The 20,650-nt window shown below is 39.4% G+C and overlaps 1 long non-coding RNA gene across 1 annotated transcript; it reads right to left on the minus strand.

The window, feature by feature from the left end:
• Positions 1–883: 883 nt before the first annotated feature.
• Positions 884–19,314, minus strand: LOC116420838. The gene is made up of 3 exons (XR_004231300.1): positions 19,107–19,314; positions 18,184–18,276; positions 884–1,384 (listed from the first exon to the last, which is right to left on the minus strand). It is a non-coding gene; the product is annotated as an uncharacterized LOC116420838 (long non-coding RNA).
• Between the last annotated feature and the right edge of the window lie 1,336 nt (positions 19,315–20,650).

The following is a 20,650-nucleotide window of genomic DNA, read 5'->3' on the forward strand; positions in this document are numbered from 1 at the left end:
TATTATTCCTATTTACTGATATGGACTCTGTGGCATTTAGAGGTCAAGTGACTTGATCAGACTCACACAGCTAGTCAGTGTCTGAAACAGGATTTGAACTTGGGTCTTTCTGACTCCAGATCATGCATTCTACCCATCCCACCACCCAACGGCTTCACACCAAATTCAAATCTAGTTTTCCATTAATTGAAAGCTAATTCCACTTCTCTTTCAGCCAGAACATCCTGCCTGTCAGGGCAAACGTTAGCAGTATGTTGAAGACAGATAACAAGATGGGAGTGAAGTCCCACAGCCTCAGTCCATCCATTTCTCCAAAAAAAAATGAGATCAACTGGAAACTGCCAGAGTGGATGAAAACCAGCTGGCCACAGGTGAGAGGCTATACACCCTGCCTACCTGTCTCCTCTACGCCAACACATCCTCTTTCCTGCTTTGCTTTTCTTCAAAGGAAGCTGATCCCAGTGCACCTGCAGGTAATGGACTTTCCATTGAGGATGGCTGGATCACAGCACTTTCCCCTGGTCTCCCATTTCCTGAAGCTGTTGGGGAGACACACACCCTCACACACACTTCTCTCAATATATGTGGCGCTAATGAGGGGTAGCAGTCAGGAGAATGAAAAGAAGGCAAGATCTAGTTGGCTCATTCTCTGGCTCAGAGCCAGCTTCTATTGGCCCAAACTTTCTCCCCATCTCCCTCACCCCACCTTCCAGGTTAGCATGCTGCTCCTGTTATTGAGGGGAGATTAAGATGTATAGTCTGTAAATTGGCTAACCTTTTCCAGGCCACTCTAATGAGACTCCTGCCTATAATAGAGTTAGATTTTGTTTCTTTATATTTTCCTTAACATGACCCATATGGAAATAAAAAAAGGTCTTTTCCCCTTATTCTTTTTAAAAAGAGAAAAAAGAAACCAAAAACCATGGAGGTTAGATTAAGACCAAGGTTTTTCTTCAATTTAAAGTCCATGGTTCAATGATGACATGCATTCCCAATGAAGTCAATGGGTTCTTGTTCAGCCAACTGGCAAGAGCCACACTTATAACTCAAATTTAAATGTGGTGCTTCATCAGTTGGATGCAAGGTTCTGAAAGTACCGGGATTTCCTTAGAATAATGCAAGATAAGACACCCAGATAATTCCCCTACCATCACCTTCTTGGGGTTTCCTGAAATAATCAACATCAATTCATCATCTTTGAGGATGATGGGAAGTTTCACAGGATCATAGAATCATAAAATCTCAGCTTTGGAAGGGACTTTTCGGTAGAATGTCACCTTCTCCAAGGCAGGACTTTTTTTTTCTTCATTTTTGTCTGTAGCAAAGATGATCAGGAGTTCTTGATCAATTGGATGACTTCTATGTCTGCCATTCCGTTTTCCACCTGAAATTATAAGACATGTACCTGTGCTCAATCAGGAAAGGAGACAGAAAGGCAGGAAAAGGCATTCTGATACTAGAGGTCTTGTCTCTTATTCATCTGGATAAGTACATTCTTCCCATTGCCATATGCTCCTCCTGGAGTTGGAGTGAAGAGAAATCTCCCTAACTCGTTTCATTCTAATCTAGGAGTCCAAAGGAGAGGATCTGATTTAAAAGATTCCCAAGGTTAAAGCATTATATACATTCTGTTAATATTTTGTTATTATCCCTGACTTCATGATCTTTCAATTCATACCAATTCAATAAACTAATATATGTATGTATTTGAATAAAATATATTTGAACATCAGAGAGAGAGAGACACAGAGACAGAGACAGAGAAGAGGGGGAGAGATAGATAGAAAGAGAAAGAGAGAGAGAGAGAAGGAAGGAGAGAGGGAGGGAAGGAATAGGTGGGGAAGGAGGAAGGGAGGGAAAGAAAGAGAGAGACTGTTTCCATCTTCAATATGCAGTATTTCTGGCTAAGCATCAATCAAAGAAGAGGCTACTCTTTATCCATGTCATGTCTAGATTGTCCATGCCAAAGACAAGCCCCATTACAGATTTCCCTCATTTGAAATTTGCTGTCCAAGCAAATGAGTAGCACTTCATTTTTTTAATCCAACTTTGAGTGGTTTAATCTAACCAGACTCAGAGGATCAATCCCACAATTGAAGGGACTGCCATTGGTGGGAGCTTCAACCATTTACAAGGAGCCTAGACTCCCCCAACTCCCTTAAGGCTACTGAAGAACCTTGGAGGAAGAGAAGAAAATGTAAGACACTTGTCCTTCAAGTGGGGTCAGGGGGTCAGTGTCATATATGGGTCTTGTGTAGGGTAAAGTGAGGCCTTTAGATTTTGTTTTGCAGAGATCTCTGGAGAGATTCTTGGCTGGGGAATTGATTCTAGATATTCTAAACCAAAAGATTTTAGAGAAATTGGGTGATTTTTCTTTTGTCTGGAATACAGTCATTTTTTCTTGCCATATGTTCCCTCATAAATCAGTGATACTGTCATTATTTTGCAAATTCCTTGATTGATTGCTTAATTAATTAAATACTGATACCTTTTGTATTATTAAATTCTGTGTATTTAATACCTCCCAAAATTGTGAATTTTTTCATTTGATGATACCTTAAGTGTTTAAATACTGATACTTTCTGTATTACTAAAGATTAACGATCCAATTCATTCTATATCAAGTCCTATATAAAACTGATAAAATAAATGATAATAATAAATAACATTTTTATAGAACCTACTAAGTGCCAGGGAATGTACTAAGCACTTTACAATTATTATTTCATGATTACCTAGGAGATAGGTGCTAATATTATCCCATTTTACAGATCAGGAAACCAAGAAAAATAGAAGTTAAGTAACTGTCACAGGATCATATAGCTAACAAGTGTCTGAGGCAGGATTTGAACTCAGGGCTTCCTAATTCCATCGCCGGTGCTCTATTAGTTACTTCTACTATTATTAAGCTTTAGTGTAAGAAATCTGAAATCATTATAATGCTACTGAGTCTGATTCTTTTGCATTGAAATGGATCAAGACTGCTTAACTCTTGCAAAATTAAAATGCCCTATTGACTTCTTAGGGTTCTTGGGCTTTTGCCCCAAATCCATAAGTAGCTGGTATTCTTTGCTCTTTCTCTAAGTAAGCCTGCTTTTTATCCTGATGGATGAGTTTACATTTCCTTTGGGTTTCCCCTGGTGATAGCAAGGAACCATGGGGAGAATTTAGCCCTTTGCGATAAAGAAAGCAGAGGAAGTTGCCAAGACTGTTATTCTAGATGAATTTCTGGATGATTGTTGGGCATCCTGAAGAGAAAGGGACACTGGGTACAGACCCCAGATGGATGATCTTCTACACTTTGGAATTCAATGGAGGAATTTTCACCTGGGATGATTTTCTCATCTAAGAAAGAGGCAAGACAAAATGGCCTCTGATCTTAATCCCCATGGCGAGAACTCCCTGTAGCTTGGACAACTTAGTATAGACTGGATTTCTATTAAGGACTAAAGCCAGTTTTTGTTTCCTTTGCTCTTTCCCTTGCTTTTGGGTTGAAAAAGGTTAAGGCTGAGCAAGCAGAGATATTTAGTGAACTCTGTAAAATGTTACTCATTTTGATGAATCTGCAGAACTTTATATTTGGGGATAATTGTCATTTTTATTGATATATTGGGATTGTTTATGATGCTATGACATTGGCTATTTCGAGACTCAACAGCATGACATTGGGAAGCAAGTAAACAGCCATCACTTATGCCTTCCCAGAGACCACAGGTTCTGATTTTGGAACAAGAGGCTGAATTTGGGGTAAGGATTTCATTTTTAAAATGCACCCCCCCCATCTATGTGACCAAGACCACAAATTTCAAATAGAAGGAGATATGCAAAGGGGTCATTTTAGGAGTGTCCAGGTGACAAAATGGGGCACTCTGCATCCCCTTCAGGCAGTCAAGGGAAGTACCCTATCTAGAATAGCCTTTGTCTTTAAAAATAGTGAGACTGGGAAGGTCATTTCTCTTTTGCTGCTGTGAGCAGAAGGTGAAGATTACAATCCACCCAGAGCATGGAAGTCATAAACTGAACTAGTGTCTCTTTCACCCTGGCTCTGAGAAATGGGCTTCTGCTCTACATCATTTGTCCTTTTCAGTTTCAGATGCAGGCAGTGATCCCCACCAGGATCACTGAACTCAGGAGTTTGAGCCAGAGTGACCTTGGAAGCAGGATTCTAGAGGGGATGTGGCAGCCTGCTAGTCCAGCGGGGAAGCCCAGAGAAGTCAGGATGTCTGGGACTCAAGTGCTGCCCCCTCCCACTTTTGGACTCCAAACTGAGACTGAGGTACATAGGGGAGGGGAACACACTTTCCACAAGTTGGGGAGTAAGCTTTTATATTTGTGATTATACTTCCTGAAGTAAATATTATTTTGTAAAAGCTAATGCAACTATTAGTACTAATAGCTAATTAGTAGTAATAACTAATAGCAACTATTAGTAGAATTGAAAGTTCAGATTACACCCTAGAATTGAAGGAACATCATTACTAGGGGTTGGAGCCATTTGCGTAAGTACCCATAATACCCCTTGAGGGTACCTGAGACAATGGAAGGATGAAACGTAACATACTGGTCTTCATGCAGTAAGGACCACAGTAGATAATGTTACATGAATCTATGCATATATATATGTGTGTGTGTGTATATATATGTATATATATATATATATACATATATACACACACACAAACATAGATATGCACTGTATATATATATATACAGTGCATATCTATGTTTGTGTGTATAATATGTTTCCCCAAAAGCCTTAGTATAGTTTTAAATTTTGATAAGTTGAAAAGTATAAATTCTACAAACTTAGAAAAAAGATTCCCCAATATTTGAAAAGTTATTTAAATTATTTAAATATAGTGGAGGTTTTATTAAAACTGACCAAAGCCACTATTTTGTGTCATACATTGTTCTAGTCAACTTTCATATTTTATAAACACTTTCCAAGCTGCTGCTCCATGACTGAAAGACTAAATTTACAATCCTAGCCTTATGATCAGCCAAAGAATGAAGTTTTTTTTATGCTTGTGTAACATTTTTGGCATGGACACAAACACACACATATGCATGCATGCATACGTATACACACACACCAGAAAATATCCAACAGGCATTAGTCAAATGATCAAGGTAGCCAAGCAAAATGATGCCATCTACTTCTCTATTATCATCCAGAACCCTTCCATCCACCCCATCTTATTAAAATTAGAATTAAAATAATTTTATTATACAAAATTCACAAGAGGAAATTAAAGGAAATCAAATAATTCATTTTTTATATTATTTTATAGTTTATAATATTTATACTTTTGAAATATACATACAGGTATGTATATAATTCTGTATATCTTAACATGTTATATGTGCATGTTAGCTATTATTATATAGCCTCTGAAATCTCTCCCAGCTTTAGATTTAGAATTTTTAATTTTATTATATTACAGACTCAGGGATCATGTTGTTGTTCACAGGTTCTAGTCCTGTTCAACTCCCAATGACCCCATTTGGGGTTTTCCTTCAAGAGAGACCTGGAGTGGTTTACCATTTTCTTCTCCAGCTTATTTTACAGATGAGTGAAACGACTTGCCCGGGCTCACAGATATAATAAAAGTCCGAGGCCATATTTAAACTCAAAAAGATAAGTCTTTCAGATTCCAAACCCAGTGCTCTATCCACTACGGCACCACTTAGCTACTCTTGGACTCGGGATGCAGAGACAAAAATGAAACACTTTGGATAGTATTGTGAAATTTCCATATCTGGAAAATGGAAGGAGTTAGACCAGAGGGTCTCTAAGGCACCTTATAGCAAATTTTCTGTTCCTATGATTTTATATTCTTTTTTCCCTGTCAAAACTCTCATATCCATAGGGATTGGAGAAAGATAAGCTCTGATATCAACTATTTATGCCGACACAGAATAAATGTTATTCCTCTGGAGGTTCTTGCTTCTCTAAGGGACCTGTCTGCTGTGGTCAATGCTTTAACTCAAAGGAATGAATCCCTAATGGTGGAAATGCAGGTAATGTATTTTAGGTTCATGGAGGAGATGGAGAAAAATCTAGAAATTATAATCTCCTAGTGACTCAGCACAGAGAGTGCTGCTCACTGCCCAGCCCCTAAAGAGGGCCCTGGCGTCTCTCCCGGCACACCATTCTCCCCAGAAAGACCTGGGAGGGCAAGCAGAAACACTTGGCTTCAGAAAGGAACCTCTTACCCAGCACCTGATAAAAAAAAAAAAAGGACAGAGCTTAATAAAAGCCCATCAGATGGGCTTGTTTTCAGGAATTAACCACCCCCCTTGTGTCCCCAGTGGAGGGTGATGGAGACACGGAGACACCAGCAGAGTTAATGCATTGCTGGCCTAGACCCAGTCTCAGACAGCCTCAGATTCCACTGTAATCAGCTATATTAGCCCATTGATAGGGCAGCTCATCAAATACTTTTCCCCTCCTTCCAACCAAGGATGGATTGACCTTTTCAAGGAGCCTGGGGGAGGAAGGCCGGTGCTAGTGGGGGAAGAAATAAGTAACCTGTCAATCAATCAATGAATCCATGAGCACTTAGTGACGGCCAGACCCCGAGCTAGGCAAGAGGGAATGGAAAGTTCAAAAGCGAGATGGTCCCTGCCCTGAAGGACTTACATTCTATCAGGGGAGATAAGGCTAGAGGAATAGCTACAATAGCAATGCCAAGTAAGGTATTTTTGAGGGAACACTAGCATGTGGAGGAAATCAAGGAAGGACCATCCTGGACAAGACTGACCGTCTGACACAAGATGTGATGAAGGAGATGGGACACCACCACATGGTGGTCCTCTGTGTCCTCAAGGGTGGCTACAAACTCTTTGCTGATTTTCTGGATTTTATCAAGGCATTGAACAGGAATAGTGATCAATCAATCCCTCTGACTGTAGATTTAAACAAAGTATTCTAAGAAGCAAAGATGAGGAGAAAATCCATTCTGGTGCCTTTATTATTATTATTATTAGTTGGTGTAATGGTGGAAGGAGGAGGAGTAAGAGGAAGAAAGAAAAAGAAGAGGAAGAGGAGGAAGAGGAGGAAGAGATGGAGGAAGGGAGTTGTAAACTTTGATTTCATTAGTAGAAATCACCTCCTCGGGAGAAATTTGGAATACAAGGGTATACAAGGATCAATGCTGAAAATTATCTGTCCATATGTTTTGAAAATAAAAAGCTTTGGGGCAGCTAGATGGAGCAGTGCTAGAGCACCAGCCCTGAAGTCAGGAGGATCTGAGCTCAAATCTGGCCTCAGACACTTAACACTTCCTAGCTGTGTGACCCTGGGCAAGTTATTTAACTGCAACTGCCTCAGCAAAAAATAATAATAATAATAACAATAATATTTTTTAAAAAGATTAACAAAAAAAGAAATGACCTCCTCTATTGCAGAGCAGTAGATCATCTTAACTTAGAATTTTAGAATTGTTCATTGAATTAAATTGAACTGAATTGAGGATTCTAGAGAAGTAGGAAACCTACTTCATTATCTTGCTGAGAATCAGTCTTTCATGAGAAGTTTGTTATTAGTTTTATCCTCAATTATAATTTTGGCAAACCATTTTATGGTTTATTTATGATACAGCTTATACATACATAAAATGGAAATGATAATCCTTCCCAAGGTAGAAATGAGATAATACACAATCCAAGTTACTACTGAGACCAACAGAAGATCTCTAAGATCATTGACTTATTCAACCCCTTCCTGGGTTAGCTGGGAGGCACTGAGAGTAGACTGCTAGGCCTGGAGTCAAAAAGATTCATCTTCTTAAGTTCAAATCTGACCTCAGACCCCTATTGGTTGTGTGATCCCATCAAGTTACTAACTCTCTTTGCCTCAGTTTCCTTATCGTAAAATGAGCTGAAGAAGGAAATAACAAACCACTCTAGTACCTTTGCCAAGAAAACTCACAATCAGATGTGACTGAAAGAAATGAAAAACAACAGCTCCTGTCTGAACTAATTCTTAGATGTGTGTTACAGTGGTAATTACTTTTATATACTGATTGGACTACATGGTGCTGTGGCCCCTTACAATTGCATGTAGGAGATATCAATAATGGCCTCTGAGGATACATATGATACACATTTCTGTCCCCATTCTTTCTTGCCTATAATGACATTAAAATCATGGATTTATATCAGGAAAAGGCAAGTCCAGCCACTTCATTATCTGAAGGAGAAAACTGAGGCTCTATAAAGGGCTAATTGATTTCCTCAAGATCATTTAGTACTGGCAGGATTGAGACTTGATCTAGGACCTTTGATTCCAAATGCAGTGCTTTGTGGTTGTGAAGAAAGGAGAAAGAAGATAGAGCTTCTTCTATACCTCCGAATCTTATCCTGTATCACAGTCAAGTTATAGAAAAGATTACTGATCTCAGTTGGTGCTTCTGGAAGTTGTGTCCCCAGAGCTGGAGATTGGAGAAGTTACCCATAATGCTGTATTGCCTCTCGTGGCAAACACAAGCATGATGGTTATGATGATAGAACTGATGGTAGAATAGAATAGGAAGATGATGGCAGTGAGGATCGTGATGATGGTGATGATGTCCATGGTGACACTAGTGATGGTGAGGATGAGGATGACAGTGGTGGTGGGGATAATGATAAGGACGATGATGACGATGATGATAGTGATTTTGACAAAAACAATCCCGTTTCTATAGTGACCAAATACATTGAAGGGCTTTTCCTCCTAGGAGCCTGTGCCACAACCCTTACTAGAAACGAGAGCTACAGGGGAGCCACTATCAAAGGCTAGACTCACAGAGAAGATGTCATATAGGGAGTCAGCCCAAAACATTCAGTTCTCTTGATTTCTCTCTTTCCCTCCTTATTATATTCTCCAACCTTGATCTTATAGTGACCGAGAATTTCAAGCTGCAAAAGGTCTTAGAGATCATTTGAACCAAATTTCTAATTTTATAGATGAGAAAAAAATGAGAGAAGATTCAACTTACCCATAATCATACAATTAATAAATAGAGTTAAGATCTGAACCCAGATTCCCTGTCGCCAAATTCAGCATGTTTTCTGCTTTAGCGCAGCATAGAATTAAATCCAGGTCTTCAGACTCCAAATCCAATTTCCTCTTCACTCTCCTATGACCTATATACATGTTCTCTATTACCCTCATTCATGCTCTGGCTCATATGAAAAGTCGTCTGTGTCTTGGTTTTCTCCAAAATAGGAGACTGAGGACTCCTTTAGTATGAAAGACTGTCTTCAGTTCAAAACATCAAGCACCTACTATAGGCCAGGTCCTGTTCTATGCAAATTAAAACAGTCCCTGTTCTCAAAGGGCTTACATTTTACCTGTTTATCCTTTTCTCTCTCTCCCAATAGATAACACACATGTGCCCTGAGCACATCTTACTTAATTTAGGTTACATGAAATACAAAAACTGAGCAATGAGGAAATTGAGTCATCCCTATTAACTGCTCACAGCTTTAGCTGTGGAAAAAGGACTCCATGAGCTATAAAGCTCTTCATCTTCATCATCATCACCACCCCCTCCTCATTTTCTTCTTCATCATCTTCATCTTCATTGGCATCATCATACAATCAATCAACAAGCATTTGTTAAGTACCTACCACATGCCGGGTTAGCCACTGAAGATACAATGGCAAAAGAAAAACCCTACATGTAGGAACGTGTGGTCCAGATACAAGGTACAGATGGTAATTTTGAAGGAAAGGCACTAACAGCCAGGAAGGCCCAGGAAAACTTCATGTCTCATTTGAAGCTTATAACAAACCCTGCGAGTAGGTACTATGGGTATTGCTATGCCCAATTTACATAAGGAAATTGAGGTTCAGAGACATGATTTTCCTGTCCAAGATCATAGAAGGCAGCTCAGAGGCTGGGTTTGGAGTCCATCACTATTTTTGCTACCTCTCCCCTCAGCATCCCTCCTGTAAATCCGAGCTGTTGCCGCTTGTCTCATTGTATGACCTTGGCCAATTGAAATGACTTCTTTGTGCTGACAGGCCAAGAGGAGCTCCCTTCTGTCCATCCTACTGCCACTCCCTATCATGGATGCTATAAGAATACGTGATTGAAAAAGCCCTGCCCTTTGAACTCTTGCTGAGAAAATACTGATAGGAATGTGGGGTGTTTCCACCCATCCCAGGAAGTTATCATAGAAGTGTCTGGAGCCTTTATCTCTGGAAACACTCTGGGAAGTCCCAGCAAGCAGGAGTGAAGTTTGTTGCTCTCTTGCTGGCTTTCTGAACTGCTTTCCTGATAGGAACAGTAATGTACCATGTCAGATGCCTTTCAGGAGTAGATAAAGTCTTCTCCTCCACCTCCCACCAATAGCCAAGCTGTCTACAGCACCAGGAAATGGAGAACTAAAGCTATCCTTTTAGGTGCTAAGAGAGGCATATTATCCAAGATCAAGAAGGTCTGTCCTCTGCCCTCATCGGACCTTATCTAAAATATTGTGTTCAGTTTTGTCCTTAAGAAGGAAAATGGAGAGTGTCCAGAGCCATCTGGAAAAGGGCTTTGAAATATATCAAAACATGAGAACGTGTTGGAGGAACTCAGAGCAGGAAAGACCCAACGTCCATCTTCAATCCATTTCTACAAAGGTTATGTGACTTTTGGCAAGTCATGAATTTTCCTGAGTTAGATTTTCTATATCTCTGAGATAAACTAGGCTAAAGGTCTTTTCAACCCTTCATTTATAAACCTAAAAAGTATTTAAAGTAAATCCTTTCCAGTTCCCCCTGAATTCTAGCTATCCCAATCCCCCTAAGGCTTCCTATTCTCAATTTCTCCTGTCTATATCTGGTTTGTATTTAGCTATTTGTGAGTTGTTCTGTCTCATCATACTTTCAGATTTCTGTTTTGCTACTGTTTGGGTAAATGGACTTCTTTGCTATTTGCTATATAGAACAGTGGAACTAGTATTAAGAAAAGGGTCAAACCTTGGATATAGAGCTTGAGGTCTCTTACCCCCAGAAATGACAAAGTTATTAGAAGTTAGATAGAATCTAACCATGTCCCCAAGATGAACAATATATAAGGAGCAGATAGACATACTTCTAGCCAATATCCTTTCTCTCTGAGGAGACCAGAGTGACCTCTGAACCTAACTTCCTAATTTCCTGCTTCCCCTCCTGAAAGGAAAGCAAGTCTCCCACAAAGAAAGGTAAGGGTAGAAGAGGCTAGAAATCGTGAATCTTCCTTCTGTTGGGCCATACTTGATAAAAGCCCTCTCTCCTTCCATGGGGAATCCCCACTATACATCGTTATCCATTTCTGTTACAATGGAAGATTGCTTGATGGTACAATAGATAGAGCTCTGGCCCTGTGGTCAGGGAGAACTGAATTCAAGTCTAGCTTTGATACTTAACTGGCCTCAAAAAAAAAAAAAGGAATTGACCATTGTCACACATCCAATATGTCAGAGGCAAGATGTGGAGGTCTTTTGGCTCTCTACTTTTCAATACTGCCTCATAAAATTCCTGTATGATCTGGTTCCCACCTACTTTTCCAGTCATTTCACACATTATCCTTCTTACCACATTCTCCATCTTATCCAGAATTGCCTACTAACTCCATACCAGTTTCTACAAATATTGTCTTATCTCCACCTCCATGCCTTTGACCAGATGGTCTTCTGTATCTGAAATAGACTCTCTTCTCATACTTACTTTGTTCAATCCCTACTTTCTTTTGCCAAACAATGCAGAATCTTTCCTGATCTCTCTAGACAGAAACACTACCTCCCTCTTGAAATTACTTTGTATCCTTAGGATGTTGCAAGAAAGTATGGAAGTCATGGAGTTAGTTGGATGGGCCCCAAGAAGTGGGAAGATATGGTCAAGGGTCATACAAGATGGGCAGGTTGAAGAGAATATCTAAATCACAGATCCATTGGAGTGTTTGGAGTTCTTAGTACCTGTCCTTTCTTACCTGTACATACATAGTAACTTCCTCTCCTCAGTAGAAATTAAGTTTTTTTGAGAGCAGGGATGAGTTCATTTTTATGTTTTACAATAAATCAATCATTCAAGAAACACCTAGTAAGATCTTTATGCCAGATACTGTGCTAAATTTGGGGGTACTTTAGAAGGCAAAAACATATCCTGCTCTCAGGGAGCTTACATTCTAATGTTGAAGACAACATTTACTTTCTTTAAAAAAAAATAAAACTTTTTATTATTTTCAAAACATATGCATAGATATTGTTTCAACATTAACCCTTGCAAAACCATATGTTTCAATTTCCCTCTTCCCTACCTTCTCCCCTAGATGGCAAGTAGTCCAATATATGTTAAACAAGGTGGAAATATGTTAAATTCAAAATAGGCATACATATTTATACAATTATCGGGCTGCACAAGAAAAATCAAATCAAATAGGAAAAATAAATGAGAAAGAAAATAAATACAAGCAAACAACAACAGAGTGAAAGTGCTATGTTGTGAACCGCATTCATTCCCCACAGTCCTCTCTCTGGGTGTGGATGGCTCTCTTCATCACAAGATCATTGGAACTGCTCTGAATCATCTCACTGCAATATTTACTTTCAAAAATATAATAGGAACTGGCAACTTTAGTCCTACATAGGTGGTTAGATACACATATATGTATATACATATATGCATATATATATACACATGTATGTAATGCTTATAGAGTACATGTTATATAAAGGCACTAGTAGCTGGGGGAACCTCAAAAATTCTCTTGAAAGAAGGTTCTTTATTGATCTCTATATACTCATGATCTAGTTACAGTGTCTTGCACATAGTAGGAGCTGTATCCTTCACCCTATTACTCCTCAATTCTGGATATGTGATTTCTGCCATTGTTCCTGAAGAAAGTGTGTGACTCTACTTCCCTATTGCCCCAATCACTATCCTCATAACAACATTATGGCCCAAAGTGCCCCTCAATACCATTCTCCCATAGTTGTTTTCTACTGTCTGAATAGATATGAGGGCAGAGAAGAGCTCATTTGCTTTTTTATTTGTATTCTCCCATATAATGTCTCCTTTACAATTTACCCAATAACTGGTTTCCCATCAGGCGGCCCATTCCACTTTTACCATTATTAAGCTTGCCCTTTCACCAGCCTTCATTTAATGAGATTCATTACTCCCAGTTCTGCCTTCTGGAGTCAAGCAGAATAAAACTGTCAGTCAGTCAATAAGCATTTAGTAAGTACCTACTATGTACCAAGCACTGTTCTGAGTATTCAAAGAAAGATAATATTCAATCCCTCCTCTCAAGAGACTTTTAAGTCTGAACTCACTGACCATAAACAAAATCCTTCCTTTCTCAAAGCCTCAGTTTCCCCATCTGAAAAATGAGGAGTCAATTCAACAATTTTTTCTTCATTAACTACTACATGCAAGTACTAACAACACAGTGAGATCCAATGGTGTTTACCATCAGAGTTGACGTTGAACTGGCAGATACAATACACATACAGAGAAATGAATACTGAATATATTCAAAGAAATATCAGAGCATAAATAGATGCAAGAGGAAGAAAGTATAAACTGAGGGGATCAAGGAAGTCTCATAGAAGAGGAGGCACCCAATCCATACTTTGAAGGAAGCTAGGATCTCTCAAGGAGGAGAATATTGCAGATAGAGTAGACTGTCTATACAAAGGTCCAGAGGAAAGAGATGAAATGTCGCGTTGGGGAGCAGCTAGCAGGCCAGTCTAACCAGAATGGAGATTGCTAAAGGGTGCCAACATGAAATGAATGGGAAAGTAGTTACGGGTTAAGTCCACAAGTTCTACTACTTTATCATCTCCTGTGGGACAGCTTCCTCCAAAAATGGCCACCTGGAGGCCCAGCAATTGGTACTGGTAACATTATTAGTACTGGTCCTAATATTATTTCCATAAGGAACAGAAATCCAATGAAGGCTTTTAAGCGAATGTCTGGTAAGGGAACAATCAAGCTAAGAGACCAGGGCAAGGGCCGCCCTGGAAAAAGGAAAGGGCTGGGGACAATTGATTTGACTACACTTATGGGTTTGTGAAATGAAATTCATTTTCTGTACCAAATGAAAATCCTTCTTATAAATCACTGTAGCTCTCAGAGATTAATAAAGGAAATAGGCTTGATTAAGAATTCAGGCTATTGGTTGCCCTGTAGATTTATAGACTCAAAAGTCCTGTTGTGGGGGATTTGCCTCTGTCCCACCTGTTCCCTCAGTCAGTTGCAGCATTAGAGGGAATTGTGGGATTAACCCTATAGATGCTGGTTGAAGTTCCAGAAGTAATGCAATGGAGGAACTCTGGCAGCTACAGAGAGTGGGGTTTAAGGAGAGACTTTCTCCATGGTAGCTGACCTCAGTCTGAAGCCATCAAAAGTCTGGACGTTCTCGGAATCTTCTTTAATATTTTCCCCAAATTCTGGCCACATGGGGAATTCTGTGCTTTCTATATTTACTGGTTTGCAGCAGAGAGGCTGAGAGAGACACAGACACTGACAGAGACAAAGAGAGACACAGAGATAAAGAAAAAGACAGAAGGAGGCAGAAAGAAAGACACAAAGTTAGGGAGACAAATAGAAACAGACAGCAGACAGAGATAAAGTAACAGAGATAGAGATGGAGACAGAGAGAGATACAAAGTAAGGGAGAAAGAAATGGAAACAGGAAGCCAGTGCCAGAGAGGCAGACAGAGAAAGAGAAACAGAGAGGCCAAGACAGAGAGACCAGGACAGTGGGAGACAGAGACAGAGACAGAGGCAGAGGTAGAGGCAGAGGCAGACAGAAACAGAGAAAGACAGAGAGATGGGACAGAGACAGATACAGACAGAGAGAGAGAGAGCGAAACAGAGAATCTCTGACAGTCAGAAAAATCAGAGTCAAAGAGAGAGACAGAGAAACAGGGAGAGACAGAGAGACAGGGAAGAAACAGAGAGAGACAAGACAGAGGAGAAACAGAAAGAAAGATAGATAGAGACACACACAGAGAAACAGAGAGACCTGGACAGAGAAAGAGAGACAGAAGCAGAGAGACAGAGAGACAGAGAAACAGAAGCAAAGAGACTAGGACCATGGGAGATGGAGAGAGATGTTGAGAGACAGAGAGACAGAAACACAGAGAGACAGAGAGACAGGGAAAAGGGACAAGAAATAGAGAGAGATAGAGACAGAGGAGAGACAGAGACAGAGAAACAGAGAAGCAGGGACAGAAACAGAGAAACAGAAAGAGATATAGACAGAATCAGAGACAGAGTTAATAAAAATGATGCTAACTCTAAAACATCCCTCACAATCAGTTCCCTGCTACATATCACTGGCCTGGCCTTTGAGAGGTTTTACAAGGAGCATGGAGCACTCCAGCATGACAGTATTTTGGGACTTCCTTTTCTGTCCAAAACTGTATCTGTTTTAGAGGTAGCAGAGCACAGAAAACACTGCAGCTTAGGGTGTGCAATGGGATATATTTGGGGTATGGAATCAAAGGATCTGGCTCCATCTCCTCTGTCACTACTTGCTGGGTTAGTCACTTGGCCCTGGCTTCCTCATCTGTAAAATGGGGATGAAGATCATAGGTACCTGAGTGATAGTGAGATTCAAAGGAGATAATGTCTAATGGTCTCTGTAAACCATAAAGTGTTATGTAAATGCCCATTTTCATCTTTAAAGTAAGGAGATTAGATTAGAGAGCCTCTAAATTTCCTTCTAGTTTTCCTTTTAATAGGCTAACTATGCTATGCCAAAGTGTTAGGATATGGAAACATCCAAAGTCTTGGGATTTGTAGCTAAAATGAACCTCAGGGATCACCTCGTCTGGTCCAATTTGCTCAGTTCTTAGTTGAGATTGCCAAGGTCCATACAAAGGAAATAACCCAAAGTCATAGCAATATTGAGAATTAAGGTCAAATATGATTCAAGAAGGCTCTATCTTTCTGCAAATTCGGTACAATTTCCACTAGGAACTTTGTGGAGGTCACAGAGAGGCAAATCAAGGCCTGATATAAGAAGAAGCCTCCTTGATCATTATACACTTCAACAACAATACTATGTGAGGATCAGTTCTGGTGGAAGTGGCTATCTTCGGCCATGAGAGGATCCAATTCAGTTCCAATTGATCAGTGATGGACAGAACCAGCTACACCCAGCAAAAGAGCGCTGGGAAACGAATGTGGACTGCTTGCATTTTTGTTTTCCTTCCCAGATTATTTTTATCTTTCTGCATCAGATTTTTCTTGTGCAACAAGAGAACTGAACTGTACGGATCTGCACACATATATTGTATTTAAGATATACTTTAACATGTTTAACATGTATGAGACTGCCTGCCATCTAGGGGAGAGGGTGAAGGGAAAGAAAGGAAAAGTTATAACAGAAGTGATTGCAAGGGACAATGTTGAAAAACTACCCATGCATATGTTCTGTCAATTAAAAAAAAAGTCTCTTTCAAAAAATACTTAGGAGGCAATGAAGTCACATCTTTAATTGCTTTTTCTTTGTTTTATTCATATTTTTGGACTCAACCTGTGATTTCACTGGTGTAGGGAATTCCTAGGAAGGAGACTCCCTCAGTGAGGATCATCATCCGCTCTCCAATTCTTAGGAGGTTCCTAGGGGCACTGAGTTGAAAACCACTATGTCTGAGGTCATAAATTCAGTGTCAGAGGTAGGACTACAACTGGCTTTAAGGCCAACTCACTCTCCACTGACACACTACTTCTAAGGCCATGTTATATTAAGGCATGGAGATGACCCTGGGTTCTCAAGGGAATCTTGGGAACAGGGAATCTGCTGTATTATGTTATTTAACAGCAATTGAAAAGTTAGCAATTTTGCTGAAAGAGTTAATGACTATGATGACTAAAGAGTAGGATGAGAAATGTGTTTGAACTGATATGAATGAAATCAAGGACCAAAAAATATATACACAACAGCACAAATGGAAAGAATGATTGCAAAGCAACCAAAAGCAAATTCTGAGAGATTATAATGGCCATGCTTAACCCAAAAAAAGAAAGATGAGAATGCACTTAGTCATTTCTTTGCAGTGGTGAGGGGTATGTATATGGAATACCTTGGATAATACCAAGCTTTTTTTTTTTTTTAATGATTATTTTGTTTGATTAGACTATTCCCCCCCCCTTCTTTTTTATCCTTTTTTTAAAAAAAAGATAAAAAATAGTAAAAGATTGCTTAAAAGTTTTGTGTTTCCAACTACATTGGATTATGACAATTTTAATAACAATTTATATTTACACAATGCCTTTGATTTACAAAGTATTTCCACAAGCATTGTCTCATTATCTGGAAATCTATAAGGTTTTTGGACTCAACCTGTGATTTCACTGGTGTAGGCAATTCCTATTTTCCTATAATTTGACTATTATACCTGGTTTACAGATGTGGAAACCGAGGCTAAAAAAGGTGAAGGGATTTAGTTCTTATTATATATCTGTATGAATGAATGAACAAAAGAGAGAAAAAGCATTTATTAAGTAAGCATTTACTCTGTCAGACATTGTACTTTGCCCTGAGGCAATGTCTTCTAGGGGAATTACATTTTAATAAGAGAAGTTACCACATATAGGAGAGTGGTTGTCATGTTTTAAGGCTGGGTTTGGAAAGTTACAGGGATAATGACTGGAGATTCGCAGAGCAGTTGGAAGAAAAGTGAGGAGTGTCAAGAATCCCAACATCCTTTGCCATGGCCACAATTGAAGGGTTGTGTCCAGCTCTGGGCACCACATGCTAAGATAGTCTAGTTAAGCTACTTATTATCTGGGGAAGGACAACTAGGATGGCAAAGGTCCTTGAGACAATGCCATAAATGCCAAAGGCAGCAATGATACATCTAAACAGAATTGAGGGGACCCTCCTTCTTTCCCTATCTAGCTACTTTGTCTCTTCTTTCACAGTCTATTAAATGGACAACTCTTCAGGGCTTACAGACTAATTCTCTTTGACACAGAATCCTGCACCTGTTGCCCTCAAGGAGACTAAGAGACTATTGGACCCTCCCAAAATCTTTCTGTGTTAAACATGTGTATATATGAAAATAACCAGAATGAAATTCAGCTCAGCTCCACATAGACCCCATGAGTTCTGTTCTAGCCATAGCAGATAGATATATGTGTGACTGGTGATAGGAAGTGAGGGAGGGGAAGGGTTGAACTCCTCTGTTTACCCCCATTACACTTACCTTGGCAGAGAGAAGATATAATATGACATGAGAACTATCTTCAAGTATTAAGAAGATCTACAGTATGAGGGATCAGACTTCTTTTTCTTGTGCCTAAAATTGATGGGTAAAAATCACAAAGAGGCAATTTGAGTCCTGATATAAGAAGAAACCTCCTAACAATGGCAGCTATCCAAAAGATGGTTGGGAGTTAATGAAGTCCCCATCTTGGAGACCTTTAAGTCAAGGCTGGATGAGCACTTCTCAGAAAAATTGTCAATGGTCTTCCTCTTCAAGCATGGTCTCTATTGGATGGTCCCTAAGGTCTTCTACAACACAAGTTCTCTGATTCTGTTAATTCAATCAACCAATCAATAAGGATTTATTGAGGACCTATGTGCTCTGTTAAGTGCTGAGGATATAATTACAAGCTAATAAAAGAGGTCCTTTCCTGGAGGAGGGAAAGGGAAAACAGCACTTATAGGGTAGTAGATTGCTTTTTGTTTGTTTGTTTGTTTGTTTGTTATCTAGGCCCTGGAGGGGTGTTCTGATCTGAGAACTCACTGGGATGGTGGTAGGTCAGAAGACAATTGATTAACATGTTCTTTCTACAAATGTCAAGGAGAACCTGGTTACTGTTCCCAGAGTTAGAGGTAGAAAGTTGGCGGGGAGGAGGAGTAAGGCAAAGGCACAAGTGTCAATTTTCTTTTTCTTTTTTTTCCTGAGGCAATTGTAGTTAAGTGACTTGCCCAGAGTCACACAGCCAGGAAGTATTAAATGTCTAAGATCAGCTTTGAACTCAGGTCCTCCTGACTTCAGAGCTGGTGCTCTATCCACTGAACCACCTAGCTGCCCCCACAAAAGAAATACCTTATATAGCCTTTCTTATAATTACATCATGCTTTATTTCAATACTTTTACCATATAATAACTTTCATTATTACCTACACAAAGTCCTTTTCCAATTCCTCATCATGGCATGGAGGCGATCCTGGCTTCTCAGTGACTATGGCTCCAGCATACAAATTCTCTGATATGTTCTATCAATCTGGAAAAGCCTTGAGGCACAGGTGTGGTGGCAAATATTTAATTACCAACTCTCTGGGGGAAAATGTATTCACAACACATTGTAATCTACAAGTTTTATCTGTGTTTTTATTTCTCCCATTACTTTATTTTTTCTTTATTAATTGTTTTCTTTTTTCTGGTTATACATATATACTAACTTTTAAATACACATTTCTTTATGAATCTTGTTGGCAGAGAAAACCCAGGACAAAAGGGAAAAACCACAGGAGAGAGGGGGAAAAACAGAAAAAAAAAAAAAAAGAAGAAGAAGAAGTAAACATAGCATGTGCTGATGTACATCCAGTCTCTGTAGTGGTTTTTCTGGATACAGAAGGCATTTTCCATCCAAAGTTTATTGGCTCACTGAGGCACTGAGAAGAATCGAGTTTTTCATAATTGATCATCGCACAATCTTGCTGTTATTGTATACAATGCATTCCTGGTTCTCTTGTTTCACTCATCATTCATGTAAATCTTTCCAGGCCTTTCTAAAATCAGCTTGTTCATCATTTTTAATAGGTCCCATTACTTTCTTAAGCTTAGCCAATCAATAAGACATTAAATAAAGCCCTGATTTATAGTGTTTGCCAATTTCTGATCTGCAAATGGTCATACTGAAAGTTTAACAATCAGCTTTCCAGAGCTGGTTGGAACTGATTTCAAGATACACCTGCCTTGAGTCCAGTCATAACATCATATGATTGAGATTTAAAGCTTAAAGGATCCTCAAAGACCATCTAGAATAACCCAGTCATTTTACAAATGAGAAAACTGAGGCCTTTGGAGGTTAAGTGACTTATCCAATATAACAAAAGCAATGTCAGGTGCTTTGACTCCAAATTCAGTGTTTTTTCCCACTCTAGACCATCTTCACACAGACAACCAGGATAATTAATTATGGTGAGGAACATGATGAGGACTTAGCCATGGCTATTCATGAAAGAAAGAAAAATACAAAAATGGCCCTTGAACCTGCATGGCCCCCTTTGCCTTCTGCAGTGGTGGTGATGGCAGGAGTGATGGAGAAAGAACAGAGAATCTGACTTCCTCAAGATTCAGTTTACTCAGCTTAGAATTGGAATGCAAGACTAGTTAGCCATTGAAGTCCTTTTCAGCTCTGGATAATAATGATGATGGTGATTGACAATAATGATAATGATGATAATAACAATAATGATAATAATAGCTAGCGTTTATATAAGGCTGTAAGGTCTGCAAAGTATGGCTACAAACCTCTAATTTTATCCTCCCAACAACCTAACATATAAGTGCTATTATTATCTGCATATGACAGATGAGGAAACTGAGACAGATAGAAGTAAAGTGATTTTCCCAGAGTCCACAGCATCTAAGGGCAGATATGAACTCGGGACTTCTTGATTTGAGGACTGACGCTCCATCCATATATCAATACAAAGTG

This window comes from Sarcophilus harrisii, chromosome 1 (genome assembly GCF_902635505.1).
Source record: "Sarcophilus harrisii chromosome 1, mSarHar1.11, whole genome shotgun sequence".
In the NCBI taxonomy this organism is placed as follows: domain Eukaryota; kingdom Metazoa; phylum Chordata; class Mammalia; order Dasyuromorphia; family Dasyuridae; genus Sarcophilus; species Sarcophilus harrisii.